This window comes from Papio anubis, chromosome 1 (assembly GCF_008728515.1).
Source record: "Papio anubis isolate 15944 chromosome 1, Panubis1.0, whole genome shotgun sequence".
Taxonomy (NCBI): domain Eukaryota; kingdom Metazoa; phylum Chordata; class Mammalia; order Primates; family Cercopithecidae; genus Papio; species Papio anubis.
Genome location: NC_044976.1, coordinates 163451695 through 163475937, shown reverse-complemented (window position 1 = coordinate 163475937; position 24243 = coordinate 163451695).

The window sequence follows — 24243 nt, the reverse complement described above, 5'->3', positions numbered from 1 at the left end:
TGCTGCCCAGAGACCACTGGGCTTTGTGTATGTATTCCTGAATACAGAAAAGTTGAGCAAACAGGTATGCATCCTTTGCATCGCTAGGTGGGAGGCTGGAATGGACTTGCTTTCTTCTTTAATTCTTTCACCCATTTATATCTGAGATGCCATGCTGGCTGCTGTCATTCCAAAGAACTGCCCATGACCAAAGTCAACATCCCCTTCTTGCTGACCACATTTTTTTTTTTAAGTTTTACTGTCTCTAAAGAATCCCTTCATTTAGAGAGATGATCAAGTTTTTAGCCAAATACTCTGCTACAGATTACACTCTTTGCTGAAGCACAGATAATTTTGTGATAATGAAGCTCGCTGATGTAAATCCTTTAAATTTATAAATGTGATCTGATTTCTTGGGATATCATCATTAGGTGACATTATCTGAAGCATAGCTCACTCTAGGGGGCCAAGTCATGCATTTTAATAAATTGGTACTAAAAATGACTGGCCCTTAGAATCGCAGTGGTATAAGTTGCACTTTATAGGACTCTTAATTATTGTCTTCATATCTTTTCCAAAAGCCCTATGAAGTTGAAATGCAATATTTCATTTTTGACACTTAATCTATGAGGATGTCCTTGGAGATCTATTATGTCTTTAAAATAATTTACATACATTCTGTAATGATTGTACTATGCTGAAGATGCTATAAAATGCTTTGGGTTTTATAAATAGGTTCAACGGGAAAGTTACAGTAAAACTTTTATAGTTATAAGTCAATGTAGAACAAGACTTCATCAGAAAAAAAAAGCAGCTAATTCAAGTGTTTAAAAATACTGTCAAAGTGTTATGGATGGATGAATGCTTCCCTTTTTATCATTAACTAAACATTTCTGATAAGATGGAAACAGCATGGGTTTGTAATCACACAAACTTTGTTCTTATTTCTTACCCTGCTACCTAGAAGCTATTTGACTTGGGTCATCTCTGCAAGCCTCAGTTTATCTCTAAGATAGGAATAAAAATACTGATTTCAGTTTGATTGTAATGGCAAAATAAGCCCCCAGCACAGTACCTGTTACATAATTGGCAAAACTAGAAACTTGTTTGCTTTCAATTAGGTTAGGGATCAGAGTTAACTTGCTCCTCTCTCATATTCTTTATTATGTAACATTTTCAGGACATGTCCAGGCCAAGTTCCTACACTGGTCTCTAGACTCTCTCCCAGGGACAATCTGTGGGCAATTATTCTACCTATAGTGCTTTCTAGCCAGTGAATATGGGATAATTGGCCAGCCATTTTCCAAAGAAGCAGAAAGCTCAGCAAGCTACTATGCTCAAACTGTCCTTTCTTGCCTGATGCTCATTTTATGGTTCCTTATGAAATCCTGAAGCCTGCATAAAAGCTTCAGGATGGCAAAACCACGATTCTTAAGATTCAAAGTGGAAATGATTCTCTCTACATGGAATGATGTTAACCTGAAGTTACACCATGGCAATTTGATCTTTCAGGGCTTCCTTAATTTTCTCATAGTACACAATCATTTGATCTGAGAGGGCAAATGTCAGAATGTCTAGAAGAAGTAAGGCCTGAAACAACCAGGGGAAATAACAATGGTTACACTGAATTGGAAGATAAAACTGCCACCTGGACATTTTGGGCTCCTTATGCTCTTAACCAACAGGTGAAAAATGGATTCCTTTGATGAAGTGGACAATTATTTGGAAAGCCAGTAATTTCTTACCTTTAGGAAGCCCAGATTTTTAGTTACACTTGATACTGTCTATCCCTATCCTAATAACCTGGGATGGCAAGCCACCAGGGCCTGTCTCATAATAGCAGAATGCCAGAAAACCAATTGCCAGATTAGGCTTAACTGGAATTACTTATTGTCAATTAAATACAACTAATTCTTATTTGTTCAAATACGTAGAATTTCAAATACTCTTGAGTTCAAATTTCTACTTGACATAAACAATAACTCTGCTGTATTTTGCTAAAATAAATTATCTTTCCTGTAGCTGAGCAAGGCTAGCATGATAGTTAATTTTAGCATTTTAGCATGTCAACTTGACTGGACTAAAGGATGCCGCCATAACTGATAGAACATTATTACTGGGTGTCTGTGAGACTATTTCTGAAAGAGAAGAGAATTTCAGAAAGAAGTATGGGTCTATTCAAAAGGTACAAAACATAGAAAAGGCATAGCCATTGGTTCAGTGCAGTTAAAGCAAGGACATCTATGGGATAACATAGTAGACGTGCTGTTAGACAAAGCTGAAATCTGATCAAGAAAGACGTAGTATGTCAAATTAAGAGCTTTCAATTTCTTCTTGCAGATGAGGGGAGCTACTCAATAATTTTCAGCTGAAGAGTGACTTGACCTGACATGAATTTTGGAAAGATTGCTTTTACAGGTTGTGGAGGGTGGATGGGTAGAAGACTGAAGTTTAATATCTGAGAACACATGAGAAGCTTTCAAGTAAAATGAAAGTACTGAGATAGGTTTGCCACCATTTACAAAGAGACAATGACACTCCTCCTTCTTCTGACTCCAGGTCAAGTAAAACAGAATGAAAATGATTAGGCAATAAAAGAGTGGAGGAAGCTAGGTGAAGCTCGTTTGGGGCCTCCTGGCATTGGTAGGCGCCCGCCAAGTACTACGCAGCTACCCATGTTCATTTAGTTAAATATTCTCTGCTATGGCAAGAACTACGAGGAAACAATCTAGGAAATTTCAAACAAAATAATGATGGTTTCCTTTCCCTACACCTTTTCCCCCAACATGTCCCCAAAGACCCACAGTCTGTTGTGGATAACTTTCTACCTCCCTCAAGAGTTCAAATATTTTTTGTCCATGCTTTTGAAATCTCTTTTCTCTCCTGCAACCCATCTTTGTAATGGTTCTCCTCAGTCCTTGATTACTCATTTAGGGAGCAACTTATTTTTAATATAAATTTATTTTAAGATAAATAAGTAGATAATTTACTAATTAAATTACCAATTGAAGTCCTTTTACCCCTGTTTAGCACAGTGATCAGACATTCCAGCCTTATGCTTGTCTCTATTTGCATTCCGAGCCAGTGGGTTATTGTTTTCTTTTCCCTGCTTATGTAGATTATATTTGGTTTTATTTTTCTCCACTCACATACCGAATTGTGCTTGTTGATTTTTTTTTTTTTTTTTTTTTTTTTGAGTAGGTGACTGTTCTCCTAATAGATCCTGGAGCAAATTGCATAACTTTCCAGTATCTTTCTGTTATGAAAAGTTCAGTCTAATTCAGTTTGAATTCTACTTTTACATTTGATTCAAAGTTGTATAATTTTTCTTAGCTCTATCAAGGGCCAGGCTGGAGATATAGTAGATTTAAAGGAGGTCTATTTTTTCTATTCCCTCTCTACTTCTGCCCCTTGAAGTAGATAGAGGTTGATGGAGCCATGGTCAGGTTTGAGAATCTCTTCCTTATCAAGACCTAATTCTTTTGCTGTTGGATGCTAGGAAAGGGAACAGGGAAGGAAAAACAAACATCATTTTACTTAATGACGCATGGTGGTGGTTTTCTCTGTTGATTATCACCTCCCCTCCAACACTCACTGACCATCAGTGATTTTACAAATCGTCAATGATTTGCCTGGATGCCCACAAACAAATGGGAATCCAGGTTTAGTGAGGCCTCCGCTGAAACAATTTCAGAGACATGAAAATGATGAAAGCAAAACTGTGAAATTAGGTAAGAGAGTAAATGTTTATTTAAGCTGAGGAAGGAAATCACATATTGTGACAATTAAGAAGCTGACAAATACAAAAAACATGATAGAATTACAAAAAAATTATTAATTGTTTAACACACATTTATTACACTGTTTTTCACAGCCTTTTTGGTTTTCTACTCTTTTTCACTTCTCCACATGAAGACAGTTTTATAATTTCATTTCATTTTCTACAGAAAAATGTTTGCTCAATTTTTTAATTATGATAGTACATAAAAGCTTTCTGTGGCTTCATAACTTGTATTTAGTCACATCAAGTATATTTTTAGGGCAGTGATTCTATCCATTTACCTTCAAATATGAGTTATAATATTTGAAAAGAAATTCTACATCTAGTTTCTGGCTTCAAATATTTAAAATTTCATTTCTCGTCCATGGCTTACAGACTTTCTATGATGAGTTTTCAGGACACATTCATATTATGACATGACCTTTGGCCCATACCTTCATACTACAGCTTTGCAGAGTGAGAACACTAGATGCTAGGAGTATTTATGGAAGCCATTCTTATATTAGGAGAGTCAGCAATAACCTAATTGTGAACAGAAATGGCTGAGACCCACATGAATGTATCTCACTAACCCCAAACTAATTATATCCCTAAGTTTATTTCCTCTCAACTGCATCCCAACATGCTACCCAACCTGAAAGGAAATGTGACGGAAAGGAAAATGAAGTACAAAGAGACAGTGATCTTGAGACATTTTGGTTACAATAGCTGTCTTAGTCAGTTTGGGCTTCCATAGCAAATACCATTGACTGGGTGACTTAAACAATAAACATTTACTCCTCACAGTTCTGGAGGCTGGAAAGTCCAAGATCAAGGTACTGGCAGGTGTCTGGAGACAGCCATCTTCTTGTCATATCCTCACATGGCCAAGTGGGATGAGAGAGTGGGGACAGTCATTTTCTTGTCATATCCTCACATGGCAAGTGGGATGAGAGAGTGGAGTCAGCCATCTTCTTGTCATATCTTCACATGGCCAAATGGGATGAGAGAGTGGGGACAGCCATCTTCTTGTCATATCTTCACATGGCCAAATGGGATGAGAGAGTGGGGACAGCCATCTTCTTGTCATATCTTCACATGGCCAAGTGGGATGAGAGAGTGGAGTCAGCCATCTTCTTGTCATATCCTCACATGGCAAGTGGGATGAGAGTGGGGATGGTGGTGGGATGGGGTGGAGGGGAGACAAACTGAATCTCCTAATACATTCTTGAAGGGATATTGCTCTTCCAATGTTAGTGTTTAGTTTATAATATGTCTTTTATTTGGGAGTCTTAGTTGTCAATTGGAAGACAGTAGGAGAAAATATGTTATAAGTCAATGGTTTCTTTTTCAACCCAATTTAGCACATTAATTAGGAATGAGAGACTTACTCCTCTCATTTTTTTCTGTTAGCTCCGCAGTTTGTTCCACTTTCAGTCCAAGCTGTAGATTGCTCTCCTTTCCTCTTCTATGTTCTCTTCCTCTTTTTTCCACCTCTCTCGCCTTATGTCTCCTTCCTTTAAGTTAGGTCATATTGCATTGACCTAACTTCCTTTAAGTTAGGTCAATTGCATTGACCAAGGAGCTCCTCAATTAAAAAAAAAAAAAAAAAAGAACCTTAAATGTCATCTGGTCCAGTAGTTTCATTTCAAGCAATAAAAATTAACTCTCCTATCCAGACAAATATTTTTGAAAGGACCCTTTCTTGACCTCTGGTACACTGAGCAACCCCTTGATTTCAGCCTTTTCTTACCTGCCTTTAACAAGTAGCCCTTTATTAAATTGTTCTTCTTTTACTCAAAGTTTTTTCTAAATATTTTCATTTTCTTCTTTTATCCTTGACCCTCCCCTGTCCACTGGCACACAAAAAGGTCACTTGCATTTATATTTCCAACTGCACTGCCCCCAAGGTGGCTCAACATTCATGAACTGAGCATTTCTAAGGTAATTTTACATTGGATAACCTTTTATTTGTTGGGTAAGATGAGACTATTCTTTAATAGGTGGTAGATTTTGGAGGGAAAATATGTTTATTTCCAACCACAAATTCTGCCCAGTTTAGTAAAGTCCCACATATGGCTGAATTACTTGCTTCAAATAAAAAATCCCCAAAAAACAAAAACAACCTTTTCCAGAACCCCAACACACATGCATGTGCACACATACACATACGCACACACAACATATCCTAAAACAACAACAAAAATTCAAACTGAGTATGCACAATAAGACTATGCTAATGGGAGGGATAGATTATTTAGGAAAAAGTTGTTTCAATTTTTAAGAATCCTGTGTGGGGTAGAATCACAAAACATCAGGAGGAAAGAGAGCATTTTCCAAAGAAAGTCTACCTTATTGACTGGCATATTGAATCAATGGCAAATAGATTCTTCAAACTTCTAAATTTTTTCCATCAAAGATGAAAATTAAGTACCAGCAGTATAATTTATAACATTCTTAGAATTTAAGGCATAAGAAAAATGGCTTCATAAGGAGGCACTCCCCTGTCAAATATCTTTAATGTACATTATAGAGCTTTTTGGTTGGAAATAAGACTTTTTAGTCTAATCTGTCAAGTATGACATGTCAGCAAAACTTGATCAATTATGTGGGTATTTTATGCAACTAAAATAATAAAGCGACTGATACTAATCTTCAGTTAAAAATGACTGATCTTACACATCCATTCATAGTCTTTTAGTTAGGCTGATGTCTGGACTTTGTACTCTTCAAAATCATTTTCATTTCTCTTTGCACTTGATGTTACTCTCAAAGCTCTCAGCTGCACACTGCTTTTAAAGTCTCAACCTGCAAGTCATTTCTGCTGTTTGTCAGCTTTGGTTTTTCACTCTTTTGTTCTCTAGTACTTACTTCATTGTTTATAACAACACAGGACCATATGAAGATTAATTTTTATAGAACCACCCACTCACTTTTCGCATATGAAAATTCTGGGTTTCTGAACCACCTAATATCTATCATATGTATATAATCATATAACTGCATATGTTAAAAGAAAGACTAGAAGTTTAATAATACCAATGGCAGGTTCAGACTGATATTGCAGTCAAGTCATATTGTCTTGAATATTTTTAACCCTATTCAGTGAATGTTTTGTTTGAAGGCTACCAGTCATTACAGTTTAATGGATTATTTATTTTCTAAGATTTGTATTTACTTAATACAGAAAAATACCCCTTCACCAAGGAGACAGCAAGATCCTCCGTGAAGAAGTAATAAGGTGCTGCCAATATGTGTCCCCTGTCCCCATCCACGGTGTAACCAGGATAAGATAGATTATCCCCAACTCCAGGTAGCTTTACAAGTTGCCAATCTTATAGAATTAATTTGCATCTGAGTTTTAGGTTAAAATTATAATGTAACTGAAGCAGTTTAGCATGACCAGTAGCTCATATAGTGACTCTGTGTAAATCAGTTTAGATTTTAGTAAAGTTTAAATTTTCTTTTAAGAAATATACCATTGTAACAGAAGGAACTTAAAGAAAGCCAAGACCTTTTCTTTTGTCGGGGGTGGGTGGGGGTGGGGGGAACTATCTCAGGGAAGAATGTAGTCATTGTTGATGGAGTATTTTCATATTAATTAGAAGCCTTACATTTGTTTTTATTGCCTTAGGATAAACAAAGCATACATCTCAGACTCGTATGTAACTATCTATATAAATAATGTTTGATTTTAAACATGTGTGAGTATTAAAACATCAAGTTTATATGTAAGTTACAAGACCAATCTTTGCATGTCTTATCACTGTAGGGTTAGATTCAAGTGTGAATGGTCCTGGACCTTCTAAAATTTTGGAAAACTTTTAAAGAGTAATAGACAAAATTATCAATATAGAATTAGATAAAAGTGAATATGTACTGAGAATGAATAAAGAAAATGCAAGAAATGAAAAGGTAAAAGGCTGACAAATCTCATATCACAAATTCTAGAAAAATAACAATATTTTAATTAATTAGCTGCTTGCATACTCCTAATTTTCATCTTCAAATGATAAGAATTTTGTTATAATTCTAATTGAGAAAATAGAACCATAAAGTTAGACTTTTTTTGCCTATGTTGTTGATAAAAATTTGTTTTTTAAAAATTATTGTTAGTTGTGTTTTCACAGAGAGACATTCTTGCCATTTGTGGGATTGTCAGGGGTTTGTAACCTACAAGTAAAGGAATGCTTGTTTATTCTATTTCACTTGATTTTTATAAAAAAGAAAAAAATTCAGTGTACACTTTTATATGCTTCATCATCAAATATGGAAGAGAACTTTCATTTTGACTAAGTATCTATGAAAATTGAATCATCTACTTACAAATATACATGTTTGATAACTGTAGGGGGTTTCTACAGATTTGCTTCTGCCTTTGCATATTTTACACTTTGTTTCTTCTTTATTGCTCACAGCTCACTTACTTCCAGTACTGGTTGCCCCAAAGTTACACTTTCTGTGATATCTGGCCAGGCAGGTTTGTGTTACAATGTTCAGTGAGTAAGCACCATAAGTCTTGGAAGTTATTCCTACACAAGAATGATTAGTGGTAAATCCATTATACCCTGAAGTGATGAAAACCACATAAATATATCTAGGTATTTTATGAAATGACACTGAAAACCACATAAACATATCTAGGTATTTCATGAAACATCACCTGTCTTATGTAGAATGGATTTGATGAGCAGGAAGTAGCAAATACTTCAGGTGCCTTCATGACACACATGTGAATGACAGAGTGGAGTCCTGCAGAAATTCAGGGGTCTGCACCTTAGTGAAGTTTCTGAAAGTTCAATACTCCGCAGCGTGCTGAAACATCCACTTCAAAGTGAAAAGCAAATTACTGTATCTTGCATCACCTGTGAAAAACAGAGTGTTTCTGGAATTTTGGGGGCACTCTATACCACATTTGAATGTGCTACTTAAATTACTTAATGGGTACAATGCGTGCTATGCCAGTGACCGATACCCTAAAAGCTCTAGCTTGACCACTGTGGAATCTATGCATGTATTAAAATTGCACTGGTATCTCATACATTTATACCAGAAAAAAATCATTCACAAGACTGCCAGTTTTGAGTGGGTAGTGAAGGAAAAACTGAGCTCTGCATGTTTAGAGTTCTTAGTCCTTGACATGGAAATGCTTCCACCAGAGGACATAACAATTGTTCCACTAAATCAGATGATGAGACTAAGACCTTGGCATACAGGGCTTGTTATGCACGGAACCAACAGGCAAACAAAAATGGGTTAATTCTTAAGTAACTTCACCTGATCACCAAGAACAAATTAGGTTGCTGCTATAAAATGTGGTCAAAGAAGACAATGTCTGCAATTACAGGTGTGAGCCACTGCCCCCAGCCTAATTTTTGTATTTTTAGTAGACATGGGTTTCACCATATTGGCAAGGCTGGTCTCAAACTGCTGACCTCAGGTGATCCACCCGCCTTGCCCTTCCAAAGTGCTAGAATTACAGATGTGAGCCACTGTGACTGGCCAAAAATGCTTTACATTAAGTTTTTCCTCCTTAAGTTACTGTGTGATTTTTATGTCTTCATTTGACCCAGACTGATAATTCAAATTAAATGTACTCTCAGTTTCTCCTTAGCTGTGTACCATAAATGCCTATAGTCACTCCAGGTTTCCTGATGTGAATGTGAAATGAAAAAGAGGGAAGGCTGGAGTGGTAGAAGACCATAATCTTAACTGATTGTGGTTAAAATAGCTAACTTTTGCAAATTGTACAAAATTATTGTACCACATGAATACCTTCTTGGAAAGGCTTTGCAAGTGAGGATACTTTAGCTTAAGCTTAAGCTTCTTGGCAAATCTAAAGCTGTAAGTGATAGACAATATCTCCTTTAGAAAAAATGTATTTCTAATTTTCCTAAATCTTTCATCTTTAACTCATCATTACTCCCCACCTTTCTCCTCTTTTTATTGTTTGAAGTGGGTTTGATCTTTTTCCTCCTTTTCCCAACCAATTCACCAAATTGGTGGCTAAAAAGAAGACACTGCATGGTGTCCCTATTAACTGTAACTGGACATGACCTGCCATCGAAGAACTCATTGATATACTAGACATCAATGTAGCATTTTACTAAATATCATAAAAAACAAAAGTAATCCACTTCTGCTCCCATCCATCCATTTCTCATAAAAAAATTCTCTTCCCATAAAGAAAATATTGTCACATTTTCATTTGAAGAATTCAAATCTTCATTTTTTCCCCCAAGAAAAGTATTTTACTCTTCAAATTTACATGTCTTGGGAAATATTCTTGATAGGAATGTATTCTATTTACCTCTGTATATTTCAGGTGTCATCTGGTCAACTAGTCTCTCTTGGATTTGAAAACATGTTAGTTATCTATTTAAAGTTTGATTACCATTAGTGGCTTATGTGTTTTCTTGGGTAAAGGAAAAGAGCAATTACTATTTATTTTAAGACATTTATATGTGGACATAAATTTAGTAAAAAAATTATTTTCTTATGCCAAAAAGACCTATTAATTCTGAGAGTAATTTATTAATCATATATGGAATATTTGGTGAGAATTATTAGCACTTCTGGTTGAAATCTATGGCTTCTCTCTGTATTTTCCATTTCTACCTTCTCCCAATTACCCTTGCTATTTTTATGCATTCTTTTAACTGAATGATCCAGAACACGTCCTCTAACCTTTCATCAGGCTGTGGCTGAGCTGAGGCATTTTCCCTCTTCACCTATCCCAGCAAGTTCAAACACTATCCTGACTTACATCTTTCATCCTTACACCTGACATCAGCTAATGAAAAAAGAAGTTTCTTTGGGTAATGTTTGTTAGTTACCAAAAGCACACAGGTGTCAACAATAGTGTTCATGAAAAGTACCCCCTTAATTATATTCACATAATGATTGAAAACCAGGCAAACATTTTAATACAGTAAAAATGTAAATTACTGGTATTTCTTGGGTGAAATATTTTGAATGCTAACTTTTGAAGGAATATAGACATTGTTTTCTAATTCTTTTCTGCATTGTAAGTCACAGAAATTTAGATGACAACCCAAAAGTGAGCAGTTTGGGAAATACATTTGCGCTTAGTTTGGTTGCTTAAATATTTTCCCAGTCTTACTTCCAACCTAATTTCAAGAGACTTTACTGTCAGAAATTTCAGAAGTTCAGGACAGATCAGTATTGGAAAATAAGAAATACCATCTCTGTATATAGTGATGCCATGTTAGACGGATGGGGTGAGATTGGAACAGAAGGGGAAAATGATTTATTACATAATGTTTAGGGTCTGGTTCTTGTTACCTTGTAGTTGAGAAAGGTTTTCATTGATTTGACTGAAGTAAATACATCAAGGAAAACTGAAGAGAAAGCTAAATCATGGATGTATACCTTTTAATATAGACTGTATGGATAGTTCAAATTCTCAAAATAATTTCATGCCATAATAGTAATATTACCTAAAAAGGAATACTGCCACCTGTATGTGTGGAAATGATCAGAAGGTTTGCTTCATTAAAGAAAAAATTGTGTGTTTAAATTTAATTGTGTAAACGTTTAATTACAAATATTTTTTCTGTAATAACCACAAATAATCTGGATTAAAGAGATAATATTAACTACTAACAAAACGTTTTCACAACTAAGTGAAATTCTAGACTAATTTACTCATAGGAGTTAAGAAATTATTTTTCCTTACATACCTGTCAGAGTTGTTATAAGGATTAGAAAAACAGGTAAAGTACCCAGCAAACAGACAAGCTCAATAAAGTTATAGCTATTATAATGTGAACTGCAAGGATGAAAGTTGTAAAAAGAAATAAAAGTTTGAGTGATATTACAGTGAATAAGATAAGTATGTGATTTTTGTATATGTAATAAACAGTCTATTTATGAGCATGTTAGAAAAGGGATAGGCTACTTTTATTTATCTAAAGGAAAGAAATGCTGTATTCACAGGGATGGTGTTATGGTTAGTCTTTGTGTCTCTACCCAAATCTCATCTTAATTGTAATCCCCATAATTTTCAGGTGTTGAGGGAGGAACCAGGTGGAGGTAATTGAATCACGAGGGTGGTTTCCTCCCTGCTGTTCCTCGTGATAGTGAGTGAGTTCTCACGAGATCTGATGGTTTTATAGCCGTCTGGCATTTCTCCTGCTGCCTCCTGAAGAAGGTGCCTGCTTTTGCTTCGCCTTCCGCAATAGCTGTAAGTTTCATGAAACCTCCCTCCCCAGGCAGGCAGAACTGTGAATCAATTGAACCTCTTTTCTTTATTAATTACCCATTGTTGGGTATTTCTTTTTAGCAGCATGAGAATGGACAGGACCCATTCAAATGTTAAAGGTGGAAGTATGGGTCATGAACTCCTAAAAGAGGCTAGATGGCGTCCTGAACCACCTTGCATCTCCCCACTGTTACTAAGCGTCTGTGATGATTCAGCAACACCAAAGGGCCCACATTTCTCCAGAGGTGAATTAAGTCTATGATCGGATGTTCCTGGGACGGATTAGAGTCTTTGAAAGAGATTTTTTATATTCATGTTCTGGTGGATCAAAACTTTATTTTTCCCCAAAAATCCTTTATTTCAGATTCAGACGTCAAATTGATAGGGCATATTTTCCCCCAGAGGATGAGGAAAAAGGAGAAAAGATAACCAGAGGTACAGTTATTGGTGTTCACTTTCTCTTCCAAATATCAGGTTCCCGCTGGCAGGAGGGAGAAGGCTGGGGAGTGTGCAGACACCTGCCTTTGGGAGTGTTTCAAGTCATTTCTTTGTGGGGGAAGTAGCACTGTAAGGTGGAAAAGCAGAATTTGTATCAAGTCGGACCTGAGTTTGAATCCTGTCACAGCTCATAATAATTGCCGCCTCAGCCAAGCTACTTGATATCTCTGGCTTTAGTTTCAGTTGCATAATGGGGATAGTATTGCATATCTTTAAAAATTATAATCTGTAAAACAGATATCATATAAAAGTACCATATACTAAAGTATGTTCTAGAGATCACTGGACTCCAGGAGATGTAAATCTGTGCTCAACAACTGAAATCTCTGTGGTCAAATAAATGTGGGAAAAACTACTTTACTTAATCCCCTTCTTGGAGGTTCACAGCATACACACTGGCAAATACATTAATAGCTCCTGATAATTCCACAGTAAAAAAGGAAACCTAGTTAACAGTTAAACATGTCACTTTATTTGTTTGGGAAAGACTTGTTTTTTCTTGGATTATCTAGTTACATCCCATAGAACATTTTTACCTTAATATGGTTTGGGAAGCCTTGGGCTCGTACAGCACATGGAACGTGACAGATTTCGACAAATGATAGCTATTATCTGTGGATTTCTAACTGTGTAGCTGGAGGATAACCAAGGATAGAAGGGGCATCTTTAGTCCAATATAAAGCTAATAATTAAGATGGAAAGTTCCTGTAGGGAACAAGGCTAATGTAATTAGGTCAAGTTAATTTATGTGGCTATTTTCTTTTTGTCTGTTTATAGTGAAGTAAATCAATACTGGAAGTGTAAGAGTTTGAATATGTATTTTGGACTCACATAAATGGCCTTTGACAAATTACACACATACTCACATGCACACACATTCTTCTTAAGTTAAAGACAATGTAAGATATTCTCTGTATTGATTAATTTTAATATAGGCTTGTTTAAGAACTCATTTGAAGCTTATTAAGTAATGCCTTTAGTTCTTTAATGATGAGTTCCTCCTGTTTTTAGGAGAATGGTTATCAGTTTTCTAATTAAGCGTGGGGGCTGGGTTGATTCTCACTTCCACAGTTTATCAGCCATGTGGCCATGAGCAAGTTATTTAATATCTCTAATCTCAGTTTTCTCATCTGATACCTACTTCAGAACTTTATTGAAAATATTAAATAAATTAATCCACATATTTACTGTAGCAGTTGGCACATGGTAAGCAGGAAATAAGTTTTAGTTATTAACTGTAATACAAATATTTCTATTTAGATATGCAACTAGGCTGGGCACAGTGGCTCACGCCTGTAATCCCAGCACTTTGGGAGGCCGAGGCGGGTGGATCACGAGGTCAGGAGTTCGAGACCTGCCTGACCGACATGGTGAAACCTGGTCTCTACTAAAAATACAAAAATTAACCGGGCGTGGTGGCACATGCCTGTAATCCCAGCTACTCAGAAGGCTGAGGCAGGAGAACTGCCTGAATCCGGGAGGCATAGGTTGCAGTGAGCCAAAATTACACCACTGCACTCCAACCTAGGCGACACAACGAGACTTTGTCTCAAAAAAAAAAAATGCAACTAAAATATTTATTTATCAAAAAACGAATCTACTCTGGGCTGAGAATTATTCTAAGTGCTGTGCAAATAATTTAATTCTTACTGAGGTTAAATAACTTACCCAGAATGACACATACTTAAGGAAGAGATGGGGCCACTATATTCCTTCTTATATAAGACAAGGTTACTGATTTAAAAAAAATGAGAAATGCAGTGACTCCACAATTTCCAGCATAAAATGAATATTTGTATCCCATTCCTTCGTTCAAGTCTTGAAATACAAAGACTTTGCTATCTTAGGTTATAAGATCAGTGGTAACATTACCTTTCTTCAGTACCTATTCACTTCTATGACAACTAAGAGATTTGTCATTATAGATCTATGATTTTGATGAAACTTGAGTTTCAAGCGTATTATTGTTTTTGTTAAGACATTCTGAAGTTAAGTTTAGTTTTTTTCTATCCCCATTCTTCACATCGGCGACATATATTCTTGAAGTGAGTATTTCATTCCTCTAATCATTGTCTATTGTGTTTACAAACTTAACTGTACATTTTCAAGATTTTCTGTTTTCCATGTACTTATGTATCTTTGATTGTGGTGCATAGAATCGTGGAGATATATACTTTGTCTTCCACTTTGTGGGAAAATTCCAGATACTTTTTTCCAAGAAAACATTTTTTTTGGTAGATTTCTGAGTTCTAATTTCACAGTGCCTTAAAAAAACCCTTTGATTTCAGAGACACATCTTAGACTGAGGAGATGTCTGCTTTGTAGTCAGAGGTGAGATCCACGTTCCTTATTTCTCTTTATAGCTGTGACATTTTGTGCAAATAATTAACCTGTCTAAGCTTCTGTTTTCTTCTGGAGTTCTGAGGATTCAATAAGACAACACACAAAAAGCACTTAGCATGTGTGAGGCACATAGTATGTGTTCAGAAAACATGGGTGATTGTGTTATATTAATAACAATAAAACACAGATCTTTTTCCTCGTACATAAAACCTATTCAGATAGATTCTTTGCTTCCCTTTCGTGTGAGTACTGCATCGAACACTTTGATAGCAACATTATTTTTTCCTTAAGATTTTTAATGGTTTTTATTTAGTTTTGCTTTGGAAAAGGTGTTAATTCTCTTTCTGACCTGTGAGTTGTTTCCATAATACCACAAGCAAATCAGATCTAGCGACAAATTTTTAATCAGAACATTTATTGAGAATAACCCACCTAGTCATCCAGAAAAGTAATTTGTGCTTCTAGGTATTTGCCGACTAATTTATTTGTATACAGAGGCTTCTGAAAACTTAGTAGACTAATGTTTCACTTTAATGTTATATAGCCCTGGTCATATATACATCTCTCGTGTGCGTGTGTGTGTGTGTGTGTATATGTGCATTTCTATGGTCTTCTCAAAATTTATAAGGCAATTAAAAAAAATATTTTGTCAATTTAAGCTTCATACACTGCCCCCTGCAGGAATAACAAGAATCATGACTGTTTATTGAGCCCTGTTAGGTGCAATTCACAAATTATCTTAATTCTCATATCTTACAGCCCCCATTTTACAGATGAGAAAATGGTGGTTCAGTGTTTACAAAATTTAAGGAGGTCTCCACAATTTCCAGAACCAGAACATAAATCTCCATTCTTATGTCCACAGCCTGTGCTGTCTTCACTGCACTGCTCTGTGACCACTGCTGCCTCTGTTAAAACATTTCTGCTCATTCAGAATGTACGTGCCAAATACCCCGGGATGGCTCTGTTCAATGGTCCCCAAGTGTTTTCATTTTCCATATTAAAAGTTTGCTAGTAATATTTAACATGTTTGTCTTTGAATATCACACACAGTCATAAAAGATTGTTGAAAAACTAAATTGACAAGTGATAAATGCAGTCTGACAAAAGATAGATGTAATTGGTTGATTACGAGGGAAAAGTGATTCCAATGAAGTAGCAATACTCACAGCCTATCCATAACTAAAACATTAAAACAACAGCAGATTTCTCTCTATGCATTAACACAGTATAGGGGAATAGTTGTATCCCATTCTTTGCCATTAAGTTCTCCCTAAATTAATTCCTAGAGAAATTACAGGCAAATAGCACCTTCCCCGCAGCACTTTTTTAATGCAGTAAGATAAGGATTAAGAAACCCTGTGGCCCAGTAAGAAACCTATTTTGTAGTCTCTTTGTACTGATAAAATTTCTTCTGGCACTGAACTCCCACTGTCAAAAATACTATAACATTTTACTAGTTTGCAAAAGATGAAAATGTTACCAGATGTTAAATTCAAGGAGCAAGTTAACAACTTCTGTTTTCAAATGGGTAGGTTTCCATCTTAAAAAGAAATAAAAAGGGACTCCGTTCACCAGCCATAGTATGAAAAAGCCGAGTCATTTCTGACTTGAATTTTATAATTATTTAGTCTCACAGGATTGAGCTTTTGCATAATGAGATATGTGCTAATTACCTTAATTCCCAGTAGGCTTTATAAATGCCTTCTTTTGAACCAGAAAGGCTTGGGTTTCCAGAACAAAGTAATTAAATAACTTTCACCCAGCGACATTATGGCCATAGATAGCACATGCCTTAATGCAGGAAATCTTACCATTATTCATGTGTTATGTATCTTTTGCTCTTCCATGACGATGTCTCTCCCACTCTGGCCTGGCTCCTTAGCATAAAAGGTTTATTGAAATGAAAGCATTTCAGAGGTCATTTTCTCACCTGACTCGTTAATCAGGGCTGGCATTTTTATTTAGTCCAGCTATACTCCACGTGAGAAAGATTAGTAGATCAGCAGCCACACAGAAAATGTGAGAAAAGAATAGGAGAAATGAATACACTTATCAAGTGAGTGTAGGCCTGTGTTTTTATTAGTCTTTTGATGGATCGCACCGGATACTTGGGGGAAACACACATGTGGTATTTTTCATCTGTATCCCAGAAGGATTTTTCAATGTTTCACCTTAGGTTCTTCAAAGAATAACTCTTTGATTCAGTAATAGCTATAGAAACCTCCTCCTTTGATATCTAAGGGTGGTGCAGAACTCTTCTTTTGATTAAGAAGCGCTCAGGCAATTGAAGAACATTACAATAGATGAAATAGGGAGAGGTTGTCAATCATCTTACATTAAGTCAGGCCTATGCTAAAGACAAAATTGAGTTAAGTGTGAAAGAATATTTGATGCTACATATTCAAATATACAGAGTGATTTTTATTCACCGTGTGCAATTCATCCTTTCTCTGTTCTTCCTTTATGCTGATTTCAATCCTTATTCTAAACAGTTGGTAGAGACAGTATCAAAATTATGAGAGATGAGCTCAATATTTTAACATCAGATTGGCCAATTGATAGTTGTTGCTTGAATACAGCATGTATGCTTTTGTTGTAAGTCCTGAAAACTTTAGTTTCAGGGATCCATCTCTCTGTGTCCGCTAGACTGTCTGTGGTTTTCTGAATACTTGCCCCTTATTACTTGAGATGGGACAGTGAAAATAGTATTGTTGAAGATGTTCCAGTATTCCATATGGGAATTCAAGTAAAGACCTGTTAGTTTGCTAGTATGATTTCAGGATGCTTTAAAATTAGCATAGGATACTACTTCAATTACAGATGCTACCTGAAGTATTAACAATGTTGATGCAACTCCACTGGCAATAGAGATAAGCTTATGTAAAAAATACTCTGCAACCAGGAAGCAATATGTTGATTTTTTTTTTTTAAAGTCTATATTGGAACAGAAGTTAAAACTGCAATTATGCAACACCACTGATTCAATGATTTTTGAATAAAATATGGGTTTTATGCCAGTGATTCTACATGCAGATCTGTGCACTTCTCTCTTGAACTCTAGACCCTCTACTACTGTGTCATGACTGTCTCCCTCCTGCCCTTCTTCCCTTCCTTTTCTCCCTCTTCCTCCCTCTTCTCTCCTTTCTGCTTTATGTTTCTCTCTTCTTTCTTGTTTTCTTCTCTAAATAAAAACTGAACTCTTAGTTTGTACCAATAATTAGGCTATGGGATATAAAGCAATAAAGAAGGCATTCATGGAATTTGAAACCTAAAGGGGAGCCATATTAAAGATGATTTTGTCCATACATATACATTACAATAGATACAAATGGCAGACATAATTTTCTCACAGAAACCTGATCCTTCTCTTTTCTTTTTTCTCTCCATTGTTGGTACTTCCATCCATCAAATCGCACAAACATGAAATCCAGGAATTCTAGGCTCTTTCCTTTCTCCTTAAACATCCAGCCTCTAAACTAGTTGAGTCAATTATACCACCTTAGTGAGTGGTCAGTTTTTTTTTTTTTTTTTTTTTTTCTGTTTATTTCTCCTGCTCGTATCTGTGGGCTGTCATTATTCTTTCATCCATATTTCAATAATTGTAAAACTAGCCTATCTTTCTGCAGTGTGTCTTTCTTTAATACAACCTTCATATTCATTTTTCATTATCAAATACATACTGAGTGCCTATTAGTACCAGACACTGTGCTGGAATTCTTTTCAACACACATATCTGATATTGTCTCCCCTTTTCCCAAGCTTATAAACTTTTGATGGGTTGTCATAGCCTTTGGAATAAATGTCAGACTCTGAAGCATGGTATATACAGTTCTTCAACACAGGTTTCAACTTTTTCTTTCTCTTTAGTTTTATTTTAGTTTTTTTTTTTTCTACCTCTCACTAGTCAGCCTTTACCACAATTTCTTATCATATCAAATCTTTTCATTACTCTGAATCTTTTCAAATACTGGGTCCTGTGATTCTCACCTATTCTTCAATTGACAAATTTCTACTTATTCTTTAAGACCTAGTTTTAACTCTTCTATCCTCATTGAAGCTTATCCTGACTTTCCACCATGTTTATGCCTCTGTTTTTCACTCTTATGTTTACCATCATTAATGTCACTTGCATTAGATACTGAGTTCTGAGTCCAGAGATCGTGCCTCATTCATTCTTGGGTCCCAGTGTCTGTCATTACTAATGCCCATTAAAAACCGAACACATAGCTCAGTGACTTAATTAACCAACATTTAGCTTGTTTTCATTTATCAAGCAGTCAATAGTCAAATGTTCCTTCACATGATGACAGTTTAACTGGTAAAAGCTATTTTATTGTTGATTTTAAAATAAATACCTTATGAAAGTAGAAATATAGAATCAGTGCCACACATAAACTGTTAGGTTGTGGAAGTTTATCGGGGATTTTTTTTTTTTTTTTTGTCCTCTCTATCCTAGTTGGAAGGGATTAAGCTGTTAGTGAACATCTGATGTCTCTGGGAGATACAAGATGAAGACAGACTCAGGTTAAGTAGTAGTGCTAAATGAAAAGATGATCTCTGGCTACATAGTACTTAGAATTCATATTTTCTTCCCTTCGTGAATGCCTTCCCACATTTGCCTGTTTTCTCCTTCAAAACTTTGCACAATACGCTTACGGGTTAAGTTGACTTACGGAAGTTTTCTGTCATGACTCTTTTAAAATTTAATTCACATTATAATATTAGGTATGTACAGCTATGCTGCCTTGATGCTGTTTTCATGATACCTGTGCGCATGTACATGCTTTTGAATTGGCAAAAGAGAGATCCACAGTGCCTTCTCCTTTGAGATATATGGCAGAGATTCAGTACCTATGGAAGAAGGAATGCGACCTCCCTGCTCTCCAAAGATTAGCCAACCAACTGAGGATGCATTTCCATTGGTCTATTGGATAGTCTCTATAGGTTTTTCACTTAGTTGAAAAAATACAATTGTGTGCTGTCTTTTAGAATGTAGGACATAGATTTCATTAAAAAGTAAATGTAGGGGATGCAGGATTACATTATTGTTGCTCAGAGCCATTCCTGTGTCATTTGATTGGTATATTACATGTATCTGGTTCATTGAAAAAAAGGTGATTGGCCAGGTTCAGGATAAGTGTGTGGTTGAAGCACAAATACGCAGACCAGGAACAATCCCTCTGTCCTACAGGATTGCTCTCTAAGGTCAATATTGCATTTGAAAGCAGCTTTGCTTTGAATATGACAGATAGGTTACACAGAAGACCAGAGGGAATCAGTTGGTTCCTGGAATAAGTAATAAGAACTGAAACAGTAATCTTTTCAAGTGCAAATTTGACAACTGAGCTATGTCTGACTAATATCGAACATCCATATCGACCTGTTGAGGTCAATAGTTGGGCTTAGTTATGCTCTGTATTGACTGCTTACACTTTCTAAATGAGAAAGAAATGGCCAAATGGGAAAATTCAATTGCACCTGGAGAAAAGTTTTTTTTTTTTTTTTTTAAGTGGAATTTAATTTTATATGGTAAACGAAGGCAATCTTTTGAAAATTTGGCCTTCGTTTTATTTTGATCTTATGAATTAATCCTATAGAAATCAATGTGTTTTTAAAGTAAGTGAGGATAAAATAGGTATGTATATACAACTATAAAACTATGGCCTAAGTTGTTTTTATAAACCAAGAGACAGGGCAGCATAATGACAAAAGTCTTTGGCTTTGGATCCATAGAGATCTGTGACTAAGTTTTGGCTTCTTTTGTTCCAGATTCCATCCTTGGATAAGTGCTTTGAGCTATTTGGTTCTCATTTTCTTAATTATTAATAATAATATAGTAGAAGCCCTTTAATCCAATGCAATTAGGACTGTTTTTTGATTAATGAAAAACATAGTTTAAGTGAGGAATCATAAGATGACATCTGTACAACACAGTTTTAATCTTACTTAGAATGTCTAAAAGTACATTCATTCATTTAACAGTCTTTTGATGTCAAGCCAATGTCAATTCTCTAGATAGAGTCTGCAGTCAGCATGAAATTTCTTGACCTAAATAGCCATAATGTTCTGTATATATTTCTAGCTTTTATTTATGTAAAGTGGAATAATAAAGAATCTTGCAAAAGAAACTCAATACAGTGACCTTTGAGATATTTTACAATTTGTCTCTATTTTTTACATTTGTCATATCTGTACCTAATGCAATAGCAATTTATTTTAGCAGCCAGCCTTTCTCAAGTCTTGTTTGGAAATAAGCCCCTTTTTGTTCTCATATCTTAATATTTAACCAAGTTACACAATTACAATAACAAGTAGAATGGATAATAAACAAATATGTAAAGAAATGCAGCTGATTTCTTGCTAAGCACACATCACTGTTGCTGGGAGAAGAAGACCCTTTCTAGAACAGTGCTGCCATCCCATACAATATGTGAGCCACATATGTAATTTTACATTTTCTGGAAGCCATATTAAAAAGGAAAGACAAAAGGTGAAACTAATTTTAATAATACATTTAGCTCAATACAGTGTATTATTTCAATAGGCAATCAATATAAGATTTATTAAGATATTTACACCCTTTTTTCATATGAAGTCTTCCAAATCTGGTGTATATTTCACACTTGCAACATATCTCGGTTAAGACTAGCACATTTCAAGTGTTCAGTAGTCTCATGTGACTAGTATCTACCATATTGGACAGCAACGTTCTAGAGATTAACCTATTCAAAAGTGACATAAGCTTTAGCCCCTATTTGTGCCAGGGGAATAAGCAATATGGTTAATTCAATGAGACAGATAAGGGAGTGTTTACTGAAGTAGCTTACACTGGACCTACCTCATGGGCTTGTCATAAGGATTGGTAATATTGTGAAGCTACTAGGCATCACTGCATTTTGTGCATTCCATATACCTTGTCATTTAGTCCTCACTAAAGCATTGAGAAACAACTACTAGGCTGGTGCAAAAGTAATTGTGGTTTTTGCTATTACTTTCAATGGCAAAATAATATTAGTCAGATTTGGAAAACGGGGGCTCAGAGGGGTTAACTGGGAGATAGCTTGTCCCAGTTCTGAGAGGCTGAATATATAAAATCAATCAATCTCTATATCTAATAAACCAATGAGGGGTCTAGCTAAGATGGAAATAAGAAGAAGGGATAGATATCAGCCTGGCAAAGCCTATGACAAGAGAGAGAGTTGGCAGAACAACACCCCAGGCAGAGACAACAATTTCCTGTGCAACATTTGAAGACGAAAGAATCTGCCAGGGATAAGGGAATGGAGCAACTATCCATGTTAGAGATGAGAGATTGTGAGGGTGAAATCATGATATAAATGTTTATATTTGAGGCTTTTAACCTAAGGCTTAGCATAGAATAGACATAAACATAACCATTTAATTCACAAACCAGTGTATAAAGAATTAAATATACATAACACATGGTATATTTTATTGTTGTTGATTTTTTGGATTTTTCCAAAAGTTTTTGAATGTATGTGACAATGAATTATATAAAGTTTTCACTGAAAACATCTAGGGAAAACTAATTGTCAAGGAATTAGGAGCATCTTTGTCAAACTGTACTGCATGTCATGATCTTTGACTACTCAGACAGCAGTCTAGGAACTTGCAGTACCTCAGGCCCATCAGTACGATCATAGATTATCAGTGAACTGAAAAAATTGCAAGTCCTTGTTAACAAATTCCCAGCTGATAGATTCCTGGGTGATAGTTTACTGTTTTGTTTTGTTTCTTTCATTAAATAAAATGCTTTCTTTTTAATATCCATATCCAGGGCTGCCTTGGAATCAAGAAAAGTTCTTGGAATCAATTTCTAAATGCAAAGCACAGTGATTAAATATAAAATAAGATATGCTTGGGGGCCTATTTTGGTTTGTTTTTAGCCACAGCAGTAGCTGATTTTTTTTTTCTTTTTTTGGGCTGTCAGGAGATAGTGAATGGTGAACACATGAAAGGCGGCTTTTAAAGTTTTCCTTAAAGAGCCTCAGCAATGTCTTGAAATTGCTTCAGAAGAGGATGGCTCTCTTCAGAAAGCAAGGAAAAGGTAAAAGGGGGATGAAATCAAAGTAAGGGAGAAGGGAAAACATTGTAATAAAAGGCTCATATATAAAGGAATGCCATTTGGATTTAGGGGATGGAATGTGAATAAAAAGATGAAATGAAGGAATACTGAAGACTACACAAAACAAAAGACCTTTGAAAAAACGACTGGCATCCTGAAGAGTGCATATCTATTTGCTTAAGAAGGAGGCATTACATTCCATCTAAATATTCATTTAGACCACACAGTAAAATAAAGATAGTAAAAGAAAGAATTTACTTCCACTGTGTTTGGTGGATATGGACTTTTGCATTAGCTCAAAATCTCTCTGTCACACAGAAAAAGCTCAACCTTCAATTGTAGTTTAGAAGATCTAACATGGCCATAGCCCTGAATTCAAACCATACAACTGACTTTCTGAGAGACCATATGTAGAATCCATTTGTATTTCTCCCTTTTCAATTCATTGTCACCTTTGGAAAATGGGACTTGTGTTGATGCATTAATTCAAAACCCAGCTCAAGAAAAATGGGGAAAGTTTCATAAACATTTTGCAAATGGAAATTGGAAAATAACTCTGGTTTTAATTCCACAAAGACCATATAGCAGTGTAGAAATGTTTGAGGTAATGAGAAAAGAAGTTTGCATTGTACATACAATATGACTACAGCTCAGAAAAAAAGAGGAAATAATTGACGCAGTGGAGACAATGACTAATTTCTTTCTTTGTGATATAATTCATACAATTCTGAAAAGGCAATAGAGTAAAATATAAATTGTTACACAGTAATGTCTTCCTCCTTCAGTTTGTCAAGTTCTTACCCCACCCACCATTTGAAAATATTGAGGTGGCAGCTTTCTTGTACTCACCATACATCAGAGGGAATCTCTGCTTTGACAAGAGGAGATGAGATGCTGCATTTTTTTTTTTCCTTTTTCAACTCCAGCTCAAAGAAGAGATGAGATTCTTCAGAGAAGAAGCTGGGGGCAATTTCATACATTAACATGGTTTTATCCCACTTGTATATACCCATTTCTATTAATAACTCCTTTAACCCCAATTTCAGTACAGAATTAAAAGCCCAGATCACAAAGAATCTCCTAAGGAGTATGTTTTAACTAGCTCCAGGAAGATATGCTTCCAAGTTATTTCAGTTGTTGAGAAGTTATTCCTTTGTCCTAAGAACACCCTTTCCTAAAAGTCTTCTTTTAAAATGTAAATAATCTTAGGATTATTTAATCTTAGATTATTTAAGTGTGGCAATCTGATGTCAAGAACACTCTGCTTCTTGCTATCTTAACTCTAGATCTCCCTCCCAGACTACTGCACCCACTCTTCTAACCAGACTTCCTGCCTCCAGTTCCTCCACT